This window comes from Grammomys surdaster, unplaced genomic scaffold, assembly GCF_004785775.1.
Source record: "Grammomys surdaster isolate TR1022 unplaced genomic scaffold, NIH_TR_1.0 97, whole genome shotgun sequence".
In the NCBI taxonomy this organism is placed as follows: Eukaryota; Metazoa; Chordata; class Mammalia; order Rodentia; family Muridae; genus Grammomys; species Grammomys surdaster.
In genome coordinates, this window is record NW_021604576.1 from 11,775,782 (window position 1) to 11,800,561 (window position 24,780).

The following is a 24,780-nucleotide window of genomic DNA, read 5'->3' on the forward strand; positions in this document are numbered from 1 at the left end:
TTTCTTTCTTTCTTTCTTTCTTTCTTTCTTTCTTTCTTCCTTCCTTCCTTCCTTCCTTCCTTTCTTTCCTGCATTGTTTCTTACTTCAAGTTCATTTTTCATATGTAGCTATGACCAGTTTGTAATATGTTTGGTATAAATGGGAGAATGTGTTATCTGTTATCTATCTCCTCCCCTCCTCCCCGCTATACACTTTGGATCTTTCTGTACCTCCATCAACTTTTACAACAAGAACTATGTCTTGATAAGTGAAGGATACTGAGCATCAATCACGGGACTACAGAGCCCTTCCCACACGAAGTCATTCCCATTACTCCTGAAATTGCTATCGTTTTTAGCAAGCTTGGTTTTGGTTTTGCTTTCTCTGTTTTATTTTATTTAACTGAAAACAAAATATGCCCCATGGTAATGTGCTTAGAAATTAAATACAAGTATTTTAAGTGTATATTATCTACCAGATAGGAGAGCTGAGAAGAAACGTGCAAGACTTTAGAATAAACTTTTAATGAAACCAAAACAAAGTGCTGAAAAATTTGAATACATTTTGCTTTTAAAACAGGGGCTTAGTGAGGAAAAGAAAGTACTCATAACCCTAAGCGTTCAACTATGTTGGGAGGTATATTTGAGTACATTATTTTCACACTATCCTTTGTATTTGTCAGATATTAAATGAAATTTGAATATAGGCTGATCAGATTGAATTTCTATATTAACAAACTGTGGTTGTTTGTCCAGAAGGATAATATAGTCAAAGAAAACAGAGCTAAATGGACTATAGAGAAGTGGAATCTGACATTTAGATAGCTTGGATAGTGTTTTGTTAAAATCTAAACACATGTGTGTAACTTTAAAATTATTACAAGACAGAAAGGAAATCTAAATGGAAGATAATAAAGAAACTACAGTGAACACAGGAAAATGTCTAGATATTTCTACAAAAGAGTAGAAAGTTTATATTTCACATAAAATGACCTTCCTAGTAGTAGAATTGCCATTTTTGCTTTTAAATAAATAAAATTATGGGGTGTTAGTGTGATGCCTTAGTTAACATGGCATATACCTAGTAGATAAGGATAAAATAGGGTCGCATATTCCTATCATTTAAAAATAGTATATTGATTAGCACATAATTTTATATATTTATTAAGCATAGTATAATATCTCAATGCAAACATATAACATGTATTGATCAAATTAGGATAATTAATTGTCAGGGGCAGCCTTGCTTATATACTGAAGGCCTAAAATCAGCAATAGGCCTAAGTCAGCCTGCTAGCACAAAGTCTTGGGTCTCTGTGGAAAAATACTGAAACAGATAGTTATAAGATATTGTAAACAGGCAGCTTTGGTGGAAATTTACCAGCCTGGATAGGAAAAAGTAATCATAGGTCTTGTGGACAGTCATAGACCTTGGGTAGCCTTGGTGGATGGTACCAACTTAGATAAGGACAAGTGAATCGTAGGCAGAGTCATAGTGACCTGTCTCCTGAACCTTCATCCAGCTGACACTCTGTTCTGGAAGATATCTGTACTTCCCCTGAACACCTACGCTCTTGCATCATCCCATTCCCCACATCCTGCCTTTTTGTGTATCTAACCCTTCCCCGCATCCTGCCTTTTTGTGTTTCTAACCCCTGTGTGAAAAAGTAAAAAGTGTGGTTTGATCAGCCTATAGACAAGCCGTCTTTCTCTGCATTCGCCCATTCCATCATTCTCTCTTTCAGGTTATCTCCCTGGACCCCTGTTCAATGCCCTGCTGGATGAGACAATTGATACTCTTCTTCTTATAATAACTTTGCATTTGTAGCACATAAGTGATAGACAAAAGTTAACTCTAATTTCTACACTGTGCTGTAGACACTAAACTTGGTATTTCTACCAAACACTGTCTTTATTTCCATTACCTAGAGACATACACCTACCTAGCTGCTCTTAGATGTGTATTTACATCCCTTTACTCATTGTTCAGTGCCTTCTTTTGTTTTGAATTCTTAATGTCTTTATATTTATATATTAATTCTGGTTGAGACATTTTTGGAAGCAGAAACTTAAATTGAGAAAATGCTCTCATTCTACTAGCAAGTGTGTGATGATTTTTTTTGTGTGTGTGTGATTGGTGTAGGCAGACTCAGCATATTGTGGGTGTTCTTACCTCTGGGCTAGTGTTCTAAGTTTTATGACAAAACTGGCTGAGCAAGCCAGAATAAGCAAGCCAGTAGCAGCACTCCTTCAATGCCTCTGTATCAGCGCCTGCTTCCAAGTTCCTGTCCTGTTTGAGTTCCTGTATTGACCTCCTTCAGTGATGTCCTGTGATATGAAACTGTAAGATAGAATAAATCTTGTCTCCCTAAAATGCTTTTGGTCATTGAGTGGTACCACAGCAACAGAAACCCCAACTCAGATAAAGATGTATAGAGAATTATCTGTTCCCCTTTCTGCCTTCTCCCTTAGTTAACATTGCATAGCCCAGTTGGCAAAACTCAATTAAGACAATTTTAAGCAAGCCACAGGCTTCTTACAGACATTGTCAGCTGTATCTATCTTACTCATTTCTTTCTTTCAAACTCAAACCCAGAATGTGTCATTGAAATACTGTTTATTTGTTGTGGTCCTCAGCTGTGACGGTCAATTCTTGCCATCATTATCCTAGAACATTCACGTGATCGTGTGAATCATTTTATATTTATTCCTTTTAATTTAAGTTTTCCTACCTTGTTGTTATGAGAAAATTCAGGATGTGAGCCTTGAGAAAGGGTGATGTCCTTGCCTTCTCACCAAGGTAGAAAGTATCAACAGAGTTTCTCACTAGAGATGTTAATGTTGATAGCATACTCTGTTCTCTATAAAAGAGTTCTCAAGTTGAACTACACTCAGAAACAGAATTAAGCTTTCTTTCCAGAAGAGTAGAGAAAGTATCAACATATAATAATTGCAAATTTTATTCACAAAATATTTGTCTTTACTCTGATTTAATTGTACACTGAATTATACGAGTGTGAATTCAGGAACTGTGTTTTCTCAGTCAAACTGTAGACTTCTATTATTTATTTGTAGAAGCTCACAGTTGAATATTAGTTACTGAAAGCTCAGTCATCCTGATTGGCTTTGGTCTTCTGATATGTCCTAGTGAGTTCCTTTCTACCCTTCCTCCTTTTTCTTCTATTCTTGCTTTTCTTTTTTTCTCATTTTGGCACTGCAATGTTTCAGAATTGTCTTGCATGTTTCTTGTCCTGTCAAGAGTCAGCTATCACTTTCTGTATGTCAAGTTGTGTTTTACAGGTGAAACTCAGACATGCAGAGGATCTGTTGCCACACAGTGTCACCCCTTCTAGGAACATTCCACAAATACAGCTAGGGTTATGACATATAGCCATGGGTACATATGGCTACATTTCCCTTCCGTTTCTATCCCCAAATACTTCTGTGTACTCTTCCTTGCTCTTTTTAAAATTGATACCCTCTTATTTTATTAATTGTTGTTATGGGCATATTTCAAAGCAGCCATTTCTGTTTATGAACACCTTCTTCTCTTATGGAAATCTTACTGCTTCTACCAGTGGTTCATTTACTCATAATTTATGTTATACAGATAAAAATGTTTTCAGAGCTGCTTACCTATACTTTATTGAGGGAAAAATATCCAATAGAAATAGAATGCAGCTGCTACTCTTTATCAAGTTAACCTTATTCTCTTAAGATTTTGATTTGACAAGGTACTATCTTTTCAAAATATAAAACTGATACTTTCTCTCTGTTACATTCAATTATATCTTACCTCTGTAATTACAAAAAAGTGTCAGTTTCTCCACTACCTGAGAGACACTTCTGTTTAGTTCCTTATTTGTATTCTGTATAGCTCAACATTGTACTTTCAGAGTTCTGTGCATTTCTCTTCAGCTTGCCAAGCAATTGAGACCATACAGAACAGCCTTGTCATTCCCATATTTCCTGATTTAACCAGAAATTTATTTGTAGCCAGTTATTCTATGCATCTATCCCACACAATGATGTATTCACTTCTTCCTATTTTAGTTGTGCCCTTTTCAGGAATTTAGATATTGGGTAGCACACTAACTTAGACATTTGGGGCTTCCCTCTTCCATTACCAAATGGTCTGGGGATTTATACATGGGGGCTTGGGTGTATAGCTAAATAGCTGAGTACTTGCTTAGCAGACACAAGCCCTTGGATTCATTCTTCAGTATTGAAAATAGAAGATTAAGATTTATAACTGATATTCCAGTTTGTTCTTCAATCAAGAGTTAAATATAACATTTGATTTTTTTGTTTGTTTCTTTGAGAATGAGTTGAACTGTATACTCAAGCTGGCTTTAAACCCTTCAATACTACCCTCAGACATTCTCTCTTGCCTTGGTCTCTTGAGCACAAGAGTCATAGGCATGTGTTATTGCACCCAACAACATTTTCATTATTTCTACATTTTGATGAATAAATATTAAGTTACTATAGATATTTACACACTTTTTTTGCACAGCTCTGCTTGTCTTACATGCTCTGTAGAGTAGGCTGGCCTCAAATTTAAAGATCCACCTCCCTCGCCTCTTGAGTGCTGTGATTAAAGGCAAGCACTATCACATAAATTATTTTTTAATTTATGATAGATCCATTTGTGATCTTAGTAAGCTTATAGCAATTTAAAACTAATATTCACATAGAAACTATATTTCAAATTTTGAACAAGTCAATATTACTAAACATGTTTTCAATAGATAGCTAACAGAAAACAAAATAGAAAAAAGAAATTTACTTGAACTTAAAATTCTCTTACAAATAACATCTATCAAAGACATTTCAAGAACTTTTTAGAATGAGGCATAACTGTTTCTAAATATGATACTTATGTTTTTCTAGGAAGGCAAAGATACTTAAAAACCATGGAAATTTAAAGATTTCATATGTCGTTGAATGCAAGAATATTACTTCACCATAGCAATTGCCACACTCTGTCATGTCAAAATAGTATTAAGTCTAGTACTGTAAAACATCTCCTCATATCAGATTATCCAAATTTACTATACTTTGAGTTTTAACTTATAATTTTTCATAACAGTATGCACTATCTCTAAGTCCAAACAATATATATCCATACCAGCAAGCTGACTTGAAAAAGTCAATGAATACTCACACTGTAGAGAACATAGCATGGGAAGCAGAGATGAGTGTTGAAGTACTTCACTGAGTTATCAGATACTCGAGTTATCACATTCTAAATCTGATGAAAGGCAGATAAAAAAGAGAATAGTTAATGTGCTGATTATGCTACTCATACTACTAAGTGACCAAAGAATGGCCAGAAATCACCTTATAAACCTATTATCTTTTTCATACAGTCTTAGCTCATGCCAATACATGAGGTTCTTTTTAGTTCTTAGGCAAATGCTTTTGAAACACATACAAAATCCCATCAGAGATTGGTATTCATATAGCATTTAAAAGAGTGGATGATGTAAAACTTCAATGGAGTGACCAAATCTTGATAACAAAAAAAACACATATTTCATACACAATACACTTTTACTATGCATTTTATTTGTATTATAAATTGTGTCCACAGGAAAAATATAAAATAAAACAAAGTTTCTAATGTATCTGAGTGTTTCAATTGGATTGATGGTTAGTAAAATGAAGATCAAAAAGCTAGAAGACCTGCATAAACATCTTTTCATTTTCAAGTTGATATTTGTCAGCCAACATGCATGATTCATATAAGTAAAGGGAACTGTTATCACAATTTCTTGAATTATTCATTTTATTCTGAATAAGATTACAATTAATTAAACGATGGGAAATTTCCCCCCCAGAATTCAGTCTAATTCTTACTAGATAGTAAGAAACAATCTTTTTAAAATGTAGAGACTGTCTGTGTAGCTAAGAGCTGCTTCAAATGTAATTCCCCAGCTTCAGCATCCCACTCTTGAATCAGCACTAGGATTACTGGTGTGTGTGACCAGTTTATCAGAACAAATATCTTTATCTTAGAAAATACAAATTAATTGATGAAAAGATCCAGCTATGACCTTAAGATAAAGCCTCCTTAGATCTCACTACATAGACTTACATCTTACGTAAACATGTTTTGATCATAGAATCAATAAGTTGCTTACCATAGAGGCCACTAAAGCTATTTGTTAGATGGCTTGTGTGCATACTTATACACATACACATAAATACATAAATACACATCACTCACACACGACTCTTATTCAATACCATGTTCCATATAGCTTTAAAATTTGCTTTGCCTCAAATTACAAAAGAACAATGAAAGTGATATAGTTGGTAGAATTTCTTCTGCTGAACTATGTTTCTCATGATTAGGGTAAAACCACTAAACAGTATTTATTTTCATGAAGCATGCATGTAATGTGTCATTTGTACTTCCTGACATAAATATATTAATAAAGAGGAGGGTGCAATCTGGGAACACTATTCTCATGTTTGAATTTAAGGTTACATTCTGACCTTATATTTTCTAAGATGAAAATCAGACCACAGGTCAGAAACATATAATATATAATCAAGGACAAGAAAAAAAATGACTGTACCTGTAGTTATATGAGGGCAGTTAAATTATTGGTAATCAGAGAGAGAAAATGTTATGATTTGTGAGGTATTTTAAATTTGATTAATTTTTAAAATTTTCTTTTACTCTTTTTTTTTTATGCACATAGGTATTTTGACTACATGTCTATCTGCTCACTGCTTATTTGCCTGTCACTCAATGAAGCCAAAAGAGTGTACTGGGTCCAGCTATTCTGAAATTGGAGTTATAGAGGGTTGGGAGAGAGCAAATGGATGCTGAGAATTGAACTCAAGTCTTTGGGAGACCAATCAGTGCTCTTAAATAATGAGTCATTTTTCCAACATCAATTTTATCATTTCTGTAATGTAAATTCATTTATGTTTGTAGATTTATTTACTATATGTGAATGTGTGCATAAGGGTATTTGTGTATGTGCAAGTGTGTTTGCTTTGTGAGTGTGTCAGTGTAGATATACTATAGAATATGTATGGAGGTCAGAGAACAATTTATGTCACCTCGTTGTTTGCTTCCACTATGCAGTTTCAGGGGCTCAAATTCAGGTCTTTGGGTTTGTGACAAAAAAACTCCATGACACCTCTCAGATCCAAATTTTGGTGAATGACAATATATTACTTTTCTGTATAGATGTGTTTACTTGAGTAATATAAATGAATATTTATATAGGACACCACAGTACATTTGTATAAAAATTACCAAAGGCAAAAAATGGCTACCTATTAGTTTTACATATGTTTTCTTCAATTACTGCTCAATTAAATGATCAAAAAGGCTGAAAACCATTAATCACAGTGTCACATTATATTCAAATCAAAAAACATTGAACTAGAAATGAAAACATAACTTTGAAAGGAGAAAAATTTTTTTAAATTTTTTATTGGATATTTTGTTTATTTACAATACAGATGTCATCCCCTTTCCTCATTTCCCCTCCCTAGAACCCCCATCCCATGCCCCTCCTTCTTTATGCTATTATAGCATTTTAATTATATGCATGTATTAAGGTCAGTTCTAGGTTGAGGGTCTAGCAATATAATAGATGCAAAAAGTCAAGGAACAAGCAAGACAATAAACACAAATAGTCAAAGAACAACCAAGGCATTAAACTCAATTACGTGAACACTCCCGTGATCACTGTTTCTAAGGACTTATCAGGACTTATCTGAGCCTACTTCCCTGTTCTAGCGCAAGGTCATTTTCATGTAGGAAGACTGCTTCCTTGTTCTATCCTATAATTTAGAATCCTGTCTGAAATTACTTCTTTGTTCTAGCCTAAGATTTAGATTCCTACCTGAGATTACTTCTTTGTTCTAGCCTAATGTCTGATTCCAACCTGAGGCCTACTTCCTTGTCCTTGTCCAATGTCTTATAAAAGGAGAAAACTTTAGAATACATTAAATGATGCTGCTAGTACAATTGTTGGTATATTCAAAACTTCATTCTGTTAATGGACACATGTCCCTTGGTTCAAATCAGTAGACGTGATTAAAGGACAATGACTTTTGAACAAATAATGACAATTACTTTATGCCATTTATAGCAATAAATTAGATTTGCAGCCAGAGGGGTTCACAGAGTCAAGTCCTGTGGCTGCACTTTAAATAGAATTTTATGGCTTCACAATTACTAGACCAGGTCTTCAAGCCCACATTAATTCAATATACGGTTCTTCTAACTGTAACCAAAAGTGTCTAGGTGTTATGAATACCAGACTTTCTAACACATTTGCCTCACCCTTGAATGGTCCATATATAAAGGAAAAAGTAAAGGAAGAATAATAAAAAACTTTGTACAAAATGTTTGTCTGGGGACAAAAATGTAGCAGTGCTCCATTTTTCCTGGCAGGGGCTTAATAGAAAATACACTGTGCCTGGTGAATGCTAAATGGCAACCCAGGAGGATAATAGAATATGGAACACAAACATCATCTGCCTTTAGTGGAACAGAGACATAAGAAGTACAACAGAGGATATGCAGGAGGCAGGGAAGGGGAGCTAGGGACTGGCTATTAGAGAGTTTGAACCTCATTAACAGTAAGAGCAGCACATAGTTAAACAATAATTATACAGGCAGTTTTATGATATATGTGTGAGTGAGAAAGAGACAGTAAAGCAGGAAGGGAGGGGTAGAGGGAGAGAAAGAGGAAAAGACAGTCTATGATCTATATTTTCTTTCAGTCCTGTAAACAGTTCTATGTGTCAATGTTATTCCCACATAACAAGCCTTACATACTCAGTAGCTTATACAAGTGTCTTAATTAGTGTTTCTATTGCTGTGAAGAGATACTCTGACCATGGCAATTCTTATAAAGGAAAACATTTATTGGTTTCATCCATTACAGCCACGGCAGGTGGACAGGCTGACATGATGCTGAAGACGTAGTTGAGTTCTGCATCTAGACTGACAGACAGTAGGAAAAAAGAGAACCACTAGGCTTGCCTTAGGCATTGGAAATTCCAAACATAATGCACTCCTGCTAGTACACTTCCTTCTACAAAGCTATACCTAGTCCATAAGGCCACACCTCCTAATGGCACTCTGTAAGCATTTGGTGGGGGGAACTCATATGTAAATCACCACACCAAGGTCACATAAGTAATCGTTGTGGCAACACGCAAGTAAGTGAAATCCAGAAAAGTGAATTTCAGAGGTCCACTCTTGTGTAGATTTGCCTCAGATTCAACATATGATACTGTAAATTTCAGGCCCTAAAGGGTTCCTTCTATATAATGAGCATGGAAAAGAAAACAAACTACAGAAACTATCTTTACTATACTGTATTGTTGGTTTTAATTTTATATTAAGGAAATATGTGACTAAGATTCCTGGCTTTAATAGCACAAAAATGAGTGATGAAGAAGAAGGAGAGAAAAAATGCATGTTAATTCAGCATTCTATTTTGAAGCCTATTTTGAACTATATAGACTAAAGGTTGTCTCATTTGGTTCATATCTTGATAACAAATTAGAGAAGGGGTAGCTATGTGAGGTGTTTCTGAATTCTAATAGCTTCTAAAGTCCCAGTTTACTTTCATCACTTGGAATTGGAATCTCTCAACAGTAGGATTTTTTTTTCCCTTCCCCATTGTCTACTTGTGTTGGCTAGCCCATCTTGAGTCTTATAAACAAGGTAAATGTGTTCCATATGTCCATGAACTGCAGGGAATAGTATAACAGTTCCTAAGAAAGCCATATCTGAGTGTGGCTTACTATATGCTGAGCTGTAGGAGACAGCCCGGCACTGTCTGCTCTCAGCTTTAAAAAAAAAAAAAAAGTCTCTTAAAAAAAGAAAAAGGAGTTGTGCATATCGACAATAGAACTATAGACTGTAAGAGACATTCACCAGCCTGAAAGCCTTGGGCTTCAAAGCAACAGCACATAGACCTTCCGGAAGGCAACACCAAGTGACTATTCAGTTACTTCTGCCTTTCTCAAATAGTTCATACTCAGTCCTGAAAAGAAAATCAAAGTCCAACCTAGAATTATGTGTAAATTTTAAATCCAATCCTTTAAAAACCCAAAGCTGTCCTTCTAGAAGGACATTATTATTAAGACACTATTTATTAGTGACACTAATAGACACTATTTATTAAGAAATACAGAAGACACTATTTATTAAGAACTGTGTGACCATCATATCAAATATTCTTTAGACAGATTATGCAAAATAAACCCAGAACAAGGAAGAACTTTCTAAGAAATTCTGTAAGGCAGTTTAATTCAATTGAACAATCACACAGAAACACCAGCAGCCATGTCTGAGTTACGATCCTAGTAGAAAGAAAGAGTCTGCGTACACACTCTGCATACATACCTGCTTCCTCAGGTCCTAGTGCCTGGCAGTCAGGGGTCCTGAGAAACAAACTCAGAAGCTTTAAAATCCAAGCTATCTTGAGCTGTGCCTGTCCTGGGATGGTCATGTGGAAAAAGTCAGTGTTTGACCAAAGAACAAGCAACTCACTCTATGCTGAAATAAATGTCCAGCCTACTACTACAAATCTTAATAAATCTTAATCACAAAAGAATTTGGTCTAGGTCGAAAGACCAACCTGGAATACGGGTGTGGCTTGGAACTTTAAATAAATACATTAAGAGGCAGAACTGTAGATATCATTACCGTTTCTAATCTACAACAGCCTAGAGTACTTAAAATGCACAATGAGACCTCACCTCCCTGGAAGTGTGCTCACACAGGCTTTCAGTCGGACTGTGCTATGAAATCTCATACAGTTTTTATAAATATTCCTTTGTCACTTTAATTGTAAATGCCAATAATTTTAATCATGTGAAAACCATTAACAATTATCATTAATTTGTGTTTCCTAGAAAGAATTAAGAAATTGTGTTAAAACAACAACAACAACAAAAAAAAAAGGCAAAATATCCTAACTCTAGAGTCACTCGACTAATTTGAAACTAATATAAACATTGTCTTGAAACAGTAACTGGAAACATTGTATCATTTATGCTAGTGATGAACCTCAAGGGTTAAAGTCCAAGTCTATATTTGAACTGGTCCCAGTATAGTTTCCTTATCTACTTTACAACCCATGTTTATGGAATGGCAGCTGCTCATTCTGAAATATCTTTTATGAAGCCTCCATAAAAGTGAATGTCACAGAGCAATAATATTAATGATGGAGTCCCATGCCCTTTGCTTTATTTATTTATTTTTTTTTGATTTTCAATGTACTTTTCTGAGACTCTTGTACTATATCCATGCTATCATTTCTATTACTTCTACCTCTCCCCTCTCAAACTTCTCTTGTTATCTGTACTCTATCTCCAATTCAAATCCTGTCTTAGTTACTTTTCTATCATTATGAAAAGACAACATGACCAAAGCAATTTATTTAAAAATGCATTTATTTGGGGTCTTGATTATAGCTTCAGAGAGTGAGTCCATGATCATCATGGCAGGGAGGATGGCAGCAGGTGGCAATGCATGGCACTGGGACAGTAGCTAAGAGCTTACATCTGAGCCACAAGTTGGAGACAGAGATGGCAAGACTGGGTAGGCATGGCATGGACATTTGAAACTTGAAAGCCCAACATAATGACATGCCACCTCCAACAAGACCATACCTCCTAATTCTTCCCAAAACCATTCCACCAACAAAGAACCAAGCATTGAAATATATGAGCCTATGGGGATAACTCATTTAAACCACCATATGTCCTCTTCCTCCTTGGCTATTTCTTCTTGGTATATGATTTTCATTGACATGGAATCTCATCCCTTTCCCTTTTCCCGTATCTCTCTCTAGCCCTTCCAGATATCCTCTCTCCAGCTTCTCACATCCCAACCCCATTCTCAAATTAATAACTTCTTTTTCTATTGTTACATAAAAATTATTTATTATCTATATATCTATGTATCTTTCTATGTATGTATCTATTTATGTATCTATCTATCCACATGCATGTATTTCTGTGCACAAATATGTAAACAAAACTTACTGATTCTATTATAAAAATGAATTAATTGATTGATTATTCATTCATTCTCTCTGTGTGGTGGGTTACGTGTGTCCTGTCATATATGTGAGGGTCAGGGGTGTTAGTTTTCGTCTATCATATGGGTTACTGGGATAAAACTCATGATGTCTGGCCTAGCAGCAAATGCCTTTACTCACCAAGTCATGTTATCAACTCATTCATCTCACTTATTGTTATATGCACACACAGAGATTGGTTGCCTTTATCTAGGACAGTAACCTTGTAAAAATTTCTCCATGCATATTGGCCTTTCAAGTGATGTTTTTTTCATTATGCAGCCCTTGTTTAGGCAACAATATTGTTGGAATTTCCTAGGGAAAACTTTCCAATCTAAAAGACATTATGTCACAGCAGGTGTTCTGGTCCTCTGCAATATTTCTGTCCATGATTCTGTAATGTTCCCTCAGCCTAAGAGCTAGCGGTTCTGTTCCAGATGTAATGGGACTAGGCATCCCGCAGTCACTTATTCTCTGCATTTTGATCAGTTGTGAATCTCTGTGATGTTCTCCAACTGCTGCAAAAAGAAGCCTCTTTGATGAGTGGAGATAGCTATACTTGTTTGTATACTTAAAGTCCTTTCAAATAAGGTGAGAAATTATACTGATTCACAGCAATGACTGTAGTAGGTTCTTTTCTAAGGATCTGACCTTTTGAGCCAATGGTAGTTGGCTAGGTTTGCACTATCAATCATAAGTTGTTTTCCATTGAGCAGAACTTAAGATGAATTAGACAGTTGTTAGTTATGCCCAAGATAAAAGGCCCACTCTTTCACTATTGGGGATTTTTTTTCAAACTGGTCGTTGTTGTGCTTCATAGGCTTTACAGCTGTGTAGAACTATTGGTTTTCTCTTTAACAGCTTCATACTAAGAGAGTTAATCTTCAGGGAGGAGTCTTGTAGGTTAGTTTTGGAGTAACTTCTCCAAGTCCTGTGTCCTAAGTGTGCGGTGTTTGCAGCAATAGGGTTTTACCTTCAAATTCTGGAAAGCAACTAAAACAAACAGTAATAGGCTATAGTTTTTGTGTGTGGTGGGGGACATAGGGGGAGCTCTCCTGAGCAGCAACCAGAAGAGAGCTTTCTGATGCACAGAATTAGGGATTTTGTTCGATACTGTTTACATTTTCATATCATTTAAGAATTAAAGGCCTTCATTTAAAAAAAAAACATCTGGTTTTAGAGTATTTTATCATATTGTACAGGGAGAGGGCAAGAGAAAGTTTGTTTTGTTTTGTGTTTTGATTAATTATGGTTATTTTTGAAGGATTAGTCTTTCTCTACTCTTGGCAACAATGGGGGAGCAATTAGGAAGGAGAAGAAAGAGAGGAGAAAGGAGAAATGATTTGAGGAAGGAAAGAGAAGTAAAAGATAGGCTGAGGGGAGGAGAGCAGAACAGTGGGGATCTGGCACTGATGGCTTATGCTCCCTACTGTCTTTGAATAGGCTTCTGTAACACAGAGCTTGGTGTGTCCTTTCTCAGTTAATTTTTTCTGAACACTGACAATCCTGAGTAAGTTCTAGCAGTATAAAGCAGAATCTAGAAATTACCATTGCTGAAAGATTAGCATCTATTGGGTTTATCCTTTAATACTAACTTATGAAATTTGTAATATGAAGAAGAATTATCAAATTACAAAACCACAGATGTGTAGAGTATGTCCAATGAGAATCTGATTATTGGTTAAGGTTTAGGATCCTTAATATCCATACCTAAAAGTTCCATGCCTCCAGAGTTTTCCTTTAAGATTTTTAGTACCATGCTTTTAAAAAGAGTAGATTAGTTCCAATGTATTAACAATAGTGACTGTCTAAACATTTAAACAGTAGTTGGATAAAAAATTTATTTTTGCCAGTTAAATGCCTATTTTTTATATGTTACATAAAACATAATTATACAAAAATATATTTAGAAATATTACATTTTAGCAATTTTATTTAGAACAAAATCCTAGAAAACATTTCAAAATAATGTTTAAGGTCTGAAGTATATCATATATAATGCTCTTAGAGCTTTGAGTTCTATATTCAATACTAAGATTGAAGGAAATAAACTCAAAATCTCAAATAGCATGTTTTTATTATTTATAAAAAGTCTATACTAATGTTAACAGTAACTTTATTTAGATAATCTGTAATCTATAAGCAAAACTGATTTGAAATAATGTTTCTTTTCTTATAAAGTTGTTTTTCACTAATAAAAGATTTTAAAAATTGAGGTTTCCTATTAAATTCTGCATCTCAGACAAATACCGAACACTGTGGGAGAAAAACATGAATCCATTCCAATTTCAGCTGTAATTTCTATATTAACTTCTGGTGGTTTGAGCTCTGTGTTGATAATACATAATTTGTAGTAAAAGACTTTAAAAACCTGCAAAGTGTAGTGTTGTTTATAAAATAGGATAAATTTAATACAGAGTTGATTTCCAACCAATGAATATGAAAAAACAATTCTTGGGTATTATTATTATTATATATCTTTAAAACATTTCAAAACTTAGAATACAGAGTTTTAATTCCCTAAGAAAAATTTAATTCTCACTGTAATTTTTCCAAGGCTCATTGTGCCACAGATATCAATGGATATTGACTATTGATCAAATGTAGAAGAACACTGATTACTTGATATAAACTTTTTTTTTATTTTTTTATAAAAATAAAGACTACTTTATTTTTGTAATTCATATTTAAAAAGCTTCAGGGAAAAAAATCAAATTTGACTCTAAGCACTTGTAGTATATCGTTTTCTGTTACCAAAGTCCTTGCAACACTGTCCATATATATATATGTATAAGTATATGTGTATATGTGTGCATATGTGAACGTGTAAATGTATGTGTGTGTGTGTATGTGTGTGTGTGTGTATATCTCTTTCAAGTGTGGTCCAAATACATAAAATATAAAGATATGAGTCCCCAACAACATGATAAAGCTAAAATGTAATATAAAGGCATTCTTCATCTGATTGGATCAAAACATATTATCAAATATTTTTGACAAATGTGAAAACATGACGGAAGTAAATGAAAGAATAAAACAGAGTTTTCTATTTTATTTGGCAACCACAACACTGGGTATACACCCAAAGAAATTAAGTTGTATCTAAGAGATATTTGTGCAGTAATAATTACTACAGCAATATTAACAACGCCTTAGAAATATAAACATTTTAGGTGTCTGTTGGTTGATGAATGGAGACAAAATGTCATACCTAATCAAAACAGAATATGATAGAGTTAAAAGGGGGCAACACATGATTTATAAATAACATGATATTTGCATTTACAGTTGTACATACACATAATGCAAAGGCATTATATTAAGTGCAAAAAGCTAAGCAGAGACAAGTACAATATGATGCCTTTTATTTGTAAATTTGAAAAAAAATTCTCATAGAAATGGACCGTCATTCCCAGAGATAGGAGGTGAGAAAGGAAAGTTTTATATCACAGCATATGCAATGTGGGATATGTATGATGAGTACAGCTGCTGTGACATGTTGTACACTTCAACTTTATCCTACTTTCAATTCTTATCACAATAATAATAGGGGTAAGGTGATAGTTTTAATTTGTACATAGATGGAAACTTTGAATTATACTGTGCAAATACACATATTTGTTTATAACTTAAAAAGAAATATACTAAAATAAAAGGAGAAAAGAATCCCTTGGTCTTTGCAGTACACTAATTATGTACTTTCTCATAGAAATATCCTTAGATAGCTAATGTACACTAGAGTTTTTTGACGAAATGTAAATTGAAATTATAGTAACTGATTTTCCTGCTAAATGTCAACATACAATTAGTGTCCTAATGTGGGTTAAATTACCCCCCATACAAATGTCTAGTGAAATCTTCATTCCCATTAAGGAGCCTTAAGATTTCGCTGATGTAGTCCAGTTAAGGTGGCTATGTTAATTAGCTTGATTATGGTAATTATGTTACATGCATCAGGCTCTACACCTTAAATCTATAAAAGTTTCCTTTGCCAATAATGCTTCTATAAAGCAGATGATGCAGCTCAGTGGGATAGTGTTTACCTAGGATGATGAGGGCCTGCTGTTATCCCCAGTACAGCAAAATAATATAAAAACAAAACCACCTTACTAAAGCTAAGATTATGATGAGGTCATACTGGATTGTTATGGTTCCTAAATCCCCAACAAATGTTCTTGTTTGATATGGAGATTTGGAGACATGGAAAGAGGATACATGAAGATAGAAAAGACATAGGGAGTATGCTACATCTCAAGGGTTGCTGACAACCTTCAGAATCCAAGGAAAGGCAGAAGAGACTACTCCTACAGGGTGCTGTGAAAGCTGAGCCATGCTAAATCTTCTATTTAAATTGTGAGAAAATAAGGTTGTTTTAATCTACTAAGTTAGGTATTAATCTATTATGGCAGACCTTAAAATTAATGGGTCCCTCATGGATTTAATAAAGATTTGAGTAAGGAAGTAATTTGTAAAATAATGGAATGTGGTAGTGCTGACTTCTTGCATATGAAAAAGGCAAGATAAGAATTTTGTTTACCTAGAAGATGGAATCTTGTAAATAGGGAGAAAGGATATATTTCAGAAAGACTTCTAAACCTATTCTCATTCGGATAAAGAAAAAATGATAGAGAGATGATAGATAGATAGATAGATAGATAGATAGATAGATAGATAGATAGACAGGCAGAGAGATAGGATATAGATATTGACATAGGTCAATTTTTTGTGACTGAACATGAACTCATTTTGTATGTCATCACCTGTAGTATTTCTCAAACATCTGATCTCAGTCACCTTTCAAGCTCACTGACAGCATAGGTTGCCAGGCTGAGCTCCAGTAGTTTATGTATCTCCTTCAGTTATTCTTCAAATAGTAACAAAAGGAAGCCTAGGTCCTGCCTTATATTCTCTTGGCCTTTACCACTGTCTTCACCATCAAAGTCACCTGTCAGTTGTCTCGAATTGTATTCCAATATGGATGTTCATTCACATACATAATGAGACACAGAGTCTAGTGCAGTTGGATGGATAAGAAGATTGTCAACTTAACTATTCTCTTTGCTATTTTTTTCCTGGGTCATGGAAACAAGACTGTCTATATCTAAGGATGAATTGACTTGGAACTCAAATTCAATGAGTCATCTGAAATTATGACAAAAGAAATCTTAAAATGACTCAAATTAAAGACGATTATAGCATCAGCATATGTATAAAGTAGATTAAGAAAACCTCTAGGAAACTTTGAGGAGAATATAAATAACACTTATTTCTTTTAATTTGTATGTATGTGCATGTGTGTGTGCAGTTACATGCAGAAGGTAGAAGATCTTATGAAAGTGGAGATGGTAGAAGTTGTGAACCACTTGATCTGTGTGTTAGGAACCAGACTAACATACTCTAGAACATCTTCACCTTACTCAGCCATTTTCCAGCCTTCAAAATTGCACATTTTGAAGGGTAGTACCTAAATATCAAATTCTGACTTCATAAAAATCTTATGATAGAAGAGTTTAATCAAAGGAAAAAGAAATAATCATCTGTTAATATTTTCAATAGGAAATATGGGGTCCTCCATTCTAGTTTGGGTTAATGAATGACTCATATAAAGCTTATTTTAAAATTAAGATGCATTTAATTTGTTCAGGTGCAATGTTTTTGATGCATACTAGTTTGCCATTCCAGTGGATAATGTCATCCTTTGCATACGCAGACAATTTAAAAAATGATCCTTGTAATGGAATTTCTGGTTACTTCCAAATAAATACCTGGCATTAGAAAGCCTTTGAATACATGAAAAGGAACATAAGTCAGAGAAATTTCAAGATATTTTATAGAAACATCCACCAACTACTTGTAAAAGTATGTATTTCTAAATACAATAGATACAAACATTCATACATGGAAACAAATGAGCCAACACCTTTGCTTATCAGTAACATATATTCTCATACCTAAACATTTTGAGTTCATTGTAGGCTAAAAAATATCTGTGTTCTTGTGATGTTGATTGGGTAGTAAGGAAGACTAAGGAAGAGAAAAGGTTTCTTGTATCTCCAATGAGAAAAATAGCCATCTCAATAATATAACTGGACATACAAGGAATGTACATATTAGTTTTCTTAAAATTTTCCTTAGAATTTATTCTTGAAGATTTGTGTGTGTGTGTGTGTGTGTGTGTGTGTGGCGTGCACATGCATGCAGGAGCTCACATGCATACACACGCACATACACATACTTAGCATTTTTCAGAACTTAGAATGTTCAAGTTAAGTTCTGAGTGGTGGTGCAATATGCCTTCAACCCCAGAACTAGAGAGACAGAGGCAGGCAGATCTCTGCTTGAGGCTATACAGTAAGATGAAGTTAAAATCAAATGTGGATTGTCATTTCCATTGTGAGGTTATCTTTTGTGACTGAGATATTTTATCAACTCCAGGCCTTCTAGACTCAGGAATCTATGGCTGAATAGGTGCAGAAAGTTTGTAAGAGCAAAACACAACAGGATTGACATGCATATAAACACACAGAGACTGTGACAACACCCATAAGACTAGCACAAGTTCAAACTAAAGTCCCAGTACTGATATGGAAAGCAGACAAAAAGTCCCACCCCAACCTAAGAAGCTAGTTACAATGAATTACTGAGAAAAGATCAGGGTTTTCCAAAGGAGTGATACTTAGTTTGTCAATCATATGGCAAGGTAAACCCTATATACCTAGGAATAGAAGGCTCACACTAAACCAACTCCAGTTTTTGGTTTATTGTGTGTTTTTTAATTTAAAAATGTTTTGATGTCATAGTAAAATTGTATTATTTCTTCTTTGCCATTTCTACTTCCAAATCCTCCCAAGTGCCCCTCTTCAATCTTTCAAATCTCTGTCTTATTTTTCCATTGATCGTTATTACAAGATTATATGGATACACATATACATTTCTAAATCTAACTTGCTTGACTTGTATCATGTTCTTCATATGTATGTTTTCAGGAGTTGTGTTTGTTTTGACCTTTGATTTTTGCTTTATTTCTATTGCTGTTCATTAGTTTTCTTTGTTGATGTTGTCTTTGAGAAAGGAAAGGAGGAACCGAGAGAAAGAGAGAGAGATAGAGAGAGAGAGAGAGACAGAGAGAGAGAGAGAGAGAGAGAGTTATATTCTCAGTATTTCCTTTAAGCCTTGTGAAATTCTACATACTAACCCTCTAGTGTAGAATTTAACTCTTAATTGCTTATTAAATTTCATCCCCAACCCTCTGTTCTTCCAGTTAATTTTATATCATGTTCAAGGATTTCTAATAATTAAACTTGTACTATAGTTACTATACTCTCAGTATTATGCCTCACCACCGAATCAAGCAGGTCTTTAAGATTATAGGAGATTTAAATGAAGTAATCATTTTCATAATTTAAATTAATTGGACATTGCATGATTAAAACAAAAATTAGAAGCATGTTCAACGCCTAGTATGTCCATTACTTTTATAAGAGGTCCTTGAAAATTTCCTTGTGAATGTTTTCTCTGTAAATATATAAATGATTGAGTAAGAACAAGTTACTTTTCCTTTGCTTTTGTATTAGAAATAAATTCAACTGATTTTGCACTCATCATTAGCCTTTTGAAAACTAACTCACAAATCCAAGAAGATTTATTGATATTTCATTGATCTTTTTGTAGTAGACTGAATAACATTCTCAGGGGCTAGCCTGCAATTCAATTAAGAAAGATTCTACATAAAATTCAAGGTCACTGTGTTCTCATTCCATTGAATTTTTTAGTTTGCCATTGAAATTAATTATTCAATCTATGTACAGGGACACTGACTATTTATTGATGAGCCTTTCCTATTGGCCCTGAAAAAGGCAGACATGAATGACCTCAAGATATTTATACTTCAAAAGAAGCATGATGTTACTGAACTTTGACATCTTCATTTGATTTTAAGTGAGGTACTCCAAGGTACTTCAATGCGTGCTAATGAGATGCTGTTCCTGGCATTTCATAAAGAAATGCAAAGGTGTTTTGTAAAAGTAGAAACAGAGGAGAGATTACAACAACATGCAATTTTGTTTGTAAGGATGGAATTTTCTTTTGGTTACAAAACGGACATGGCCCATATGTTTTTGAAGCTAAAATAGCATTTTAAGTAAGGCACTGGCTTCTCTCTTCCCCCAGACTGTTATGAGTCATTTTAGCAATTTGCTTCCTACAATAATTTCAGAGAAAGCTGTAAACTTTATGTAGAACTCTATATTTAAGATAAAGCTATGGGTATCTTTATTATTCGTTAATTTAATGAGCATTTATGGAATAACTTCTATGCGAATTCTGATAATAGAGATAATTAATGCCAAAACTCATTCATAAAGGACTTCTTAACACAGGTGAGAGAGATGCAAGCGGATATCATGGTACATTTTAGTAAAGTCTATGGCAGGAATTAGTAGAGAGGTCTGTGGGCTACAGTGGAGAAGCATGCAAGTCAATCTCGGAGAAAATGTTCTACCCAGGAGTCTGTGTCTTATCTGAATCAACTGGATTTTAATATGATCTTTGAAATAATTCACAAGATGTAGCTGTGGAACTCAAAAATGCATGTGGATTTGAAGGTTCAGTAGTGTACTTTATATTGATCTGGGATACTTTGGCTACCAAAGAAAGTGGTTAATGACTTAGGTCAGATTTTAACATCACAGATGCCTACTAATGAACCCAACTTTATAAATTAAAAGCAAACAATTCAATCATATACAAGGCAGGCTAAAAAATCTGGGAATGGCTTTAACTACTATATAGTATAATTTTCCAAGACTCTGAAAGACCAGAGCAATTTGTCAAACTACAATGATATGGGAAGCAAAATACAGAGTTCAATCTGAAATTTGCTAATGAATAGAAAAATGGAAAGATTCAGTTTATATTCTTTTAGGTTAAAAAACAAACAGACAAAAAACAAAAACAAAACCCAATCTCTAGTTTTAGCCAAATGAAAGATTGTTGTGAATCATGAGGGGAAATATCTCCTAAAACAGTAATGGAAGTTTGAACTCTGGCAAGAACAATGTATTTTGTAGAGAGTGTGGCAAAAGCATCAGCTTGTCTTCTCTGAACCACTGCCTACCAGTGAGTGTGATGAGAACCTGTGAGCTTTGAAGCTGTGATGTAAAAGTACTTTGAGAAAATAAGACCTAGGGTCCAGTAAGAGGCACCTAAAGTTATTTATTCCTCTCAGTTATCCAACTTCAAATCCTAGCTTCATTTTCTTTCTTAGAGTAGCAATGTGTTTCATCCATGCAGGGAACAGGAATTCAACTGGGTTAGTAACATGCCTTTCAAGTTCTCTCATTTTCATGAAAAGTTCTTTCATCTCAGAATGTACTAAGAGCATCTGGGCTGCTCTGGAATATATTGTGTATTTATTTGGAGGTGATTCTCTTATGTAATTTTTAATTTTTACTTTTTATTTATATATTTTAATTAATGGATAGCAATTGTATGGGTTAATGTTTACACTGTGACCTTTTCATTCATGTAGATATCATACTTTAAATACAGCCTCCTAACTGACTGCACTCATAATTTTTCTTCTCTGTCTCTAACAGTATATGCATACACACACAAACACACACACACACACACACACACATTTATTGTTTTTGTTCTATTTTCAAGGTAAGGTTTTACTATGTAGCTCTGGCTATCCTAGCAATCGGGCCATGAACTCAGAGATCTGTGTGCCCCTGCCTCTCAAGTGTTGGAGTAAACGTTGTGAGTCACTACTCTCAAATATAAACACACACTCACACACACAGAAACTCATACACACACTATATATATATATATATATATATATATATATATATATATATATATTTGTTTATCTATTTATTTGCTTTAATTTTTATATATAAGTAAAAGCACAAAGTACTTGTCATTCTGTATTTATGACTATTTTTTCATACTTTATGAAATATGTCAGTACTGGGATAGCTGGCTTATCTAGTTCAAATTCCTCTGGTGTTTGTTTTTAAGAACTTTCAAACTGTTTTACACAGTTATTCTACTACTTCACATTCCCCTTAGTAGCGCTACGTTATAGTCTTCTTAGAGAGAGTAATGATACCAGCTCTGAATTTTGGCGATAGGAAGTCATAGAAATTTATAAGCAGAGGAAATATTTAATTAAAATTTTCTTTTATATAAAAATGTCAAACTTAGGCAATACATAAATTGAAGTATTTTGATAGTTTAGATCATGAAGTAAGATGGTTGAGGTAAATTAAAATAACTTGAAGGCAAAACAACTTTGTATTTGATTGTTACTTGGTTGGCCTTAAAAAATGAGAAAGACAAATATGCTTCCAATTCTCTTAGCCTTTTCAATTGGATGTTGTTTTCAGTCAGCGAGTTCACTGGATTGATAAAGTTTTACATTTTATGCATAAAAGTTTGAGCTATACATTGAAACTGAAGTAGAACAAAGAATCAAAATGCACATAGTTGGACATGTGATCCACAGTTTCATTGTGAAAACCTGAGCTGGTAGATTTCATAAGTCATAGAAGTATAGATAATAAAGCCCAGATCACATACAGTGACAGACCTTACCTTTGCCTTGTTATAGGTATTAATTCATTTAATGTTATGAATGTTTTATTAAAGATACTGTTCCAATTCCCAGGTTGTTGGGCTCTCTCCCCTCCCTAAAGAAGCTGAAATAGAAATAAGGAGAGGGAGATCACTATGACCCACCTCCAACTGCTTGTTATCTCAAGGGTAAGTGGGCAAAAATACATGATCAGTATAAATGAGCAGTGTGATAACCACAAAACAACAACAAAACAAATAGGAAGGGCTACTCTTTAGAAGTTACAGAGATTCAGACATTGAATAAATTAGAAAAGGGGTCAAAAGTGGGTTCTAGTGACATGGCGAAAGAAAAAAAAAAAACCTTAAAAAGTATAGTGTTTTGTAATGCAAGAAAACGCAAGAGAAGAAATGAGTTTAAAGAGTTTGAATTGCTAAAGGAGGATTGACTCCCCGTAAATGTTGCTGGAAGTTCAAGGAAACTGGGACCTGGTCCTTTTCTTTTCTTGGGATCACCAGTTTAGAAATGGCTCTTAAATAAATAAAATATCTAATAAAAAGAAAAAAAGGAAGAAAAGCATCATAAAGAAACTCCTTGCTCAGTAGAATCGAGATATTATCTAAGAATGATAACAAATATGATTATAATACAGAACTCCAAGATTTCCTTCTTAAGAAAAACGTAGCTCTTAGACAAAAACAAAAACAACAAAAACTATGACGGATGGTGCTGTAAGCCTGATTGGAATGAGTACAAGAAAAATATTGAGAAAAGGACTCAAGCAGAATCTGTTTGAAGGATTTATTTATTTTTTTTAGAGGTTAAGAGGACTACTATGAACTTTGGAGGAAAAGAAGACTTATGATAATACTGACTTTGGGGTACATTAAATGATATTAGTGATTTTTAAAGAAACCTGCGTCTATATGCACATGATGCCTATAGATTTCAATAGAGGGTGTCATGTCTCTTGAAGTTGGAGTTAGAGATGGTAGTGAGTCACCTGATAGATTCTGGGAACTGAACTTTAGTCTTCTGCAAGACTAGTAAATGCTAAGCCTTCCTGGATTTGTGATGTTTTAGGATGGGTAGTTAGTGCTCACTAATGATGGATATCAATAATATTATTGTATTACATTATTTTTCATGTATTTACATGTGTGTTCGTGAATTTACACTGGTGGTAGGGTTGGTTGGAGGCAGAATGCTCCACAGATGATATGATACTGGAACTGGTACATAAACATGAATTTACCATATATCATAAAAATTACCTATGTGTTCTAGCACAAAGCTAGCCCAGGTAGATTTTTTAAAACAATGAAAATATAGCTGCAATAAAAATGTCTTCCTGAAATGCAAATCTACATTAAAAGAAAAACTGATAAAATGAAAATAAAAAGGAAGGAAGAAAAGTAAGAGATTAAAAAAGAAAAGTAAAGACTAGGCACATTTATAGCTCCCTCTTGCCTGGAACAGTTTCCAAGAATATGCTGCATTTAAAAAAAAAAAAAAGTCTGCTTAAATGTCATTCAGGAAGTGCTGAATTAAGCAATGAAAAAGGCTTCTTTTATAAAGGTTTTCTCAGAACTTGATGAGTACAAGGCTCGACCATTTCCAAAACATACTGACCTTGTACTTTTCAGAGCACAGCACTACATCTGAGGGAACAGCAGATTAGAATAGGAATACTCAACTAGCTTCCCCCAAATGTTCATTGATTTGGTTGCAGTTTACAAGACTATTGCTTTTGAATCATACAGAAATGCGTTTCAATTCTGTCTCTGTCATTAGGTAACATTGAAGAAATGTAAAAGCTTCTTTGTCTCACAATTAATGTTTTAATGTTTGGAAACCCCATGGTCGGCAAAATACAGCTGGCTGTAGACCTTATATAGCAGAAGGCAGAGCCCCTGATGTTTGTTTTACTTTGTATAAATCTAAAATCCAAATAAAAATAGATTGAATCAAAGAATTTAGCCTGCTATTGTACTACTTGCTACTGTGCAGGAAAACAGAATCACGTTTTCTTCAAATATGTACATTTCATAATGTTGTTTGGTTTGCAAAGTAAGGAATAAATAAAACTCAGTAGACATATATATAACACACAAGGACCCAGGGAATGCTAGATACAACTCT

At 34.2% G+C, this 24,780-nt stretch overlaps 1 protein-coding gene across 1 annotated transcript in view; it reads right to left on the bottom strand.

The window, feature by feature from the left end:
* Window positions 1-24,780, bottom strand: part of Fut9 (fucosyltransferase 9) — a 168,684-nt gene that overhangs the window by 86,597 nt on the left and 57,307 nt on the right. The window contains exon 2 of the mRNA XM_028781372.1: window positions 5,147-5,233. The gene's annotated coding sequence lies outside the window, so the exon portion shown is untranslated. The remainder of the gene's footprint in view (window positions 1-5,146; window positions 5,234-24,780) is intronic.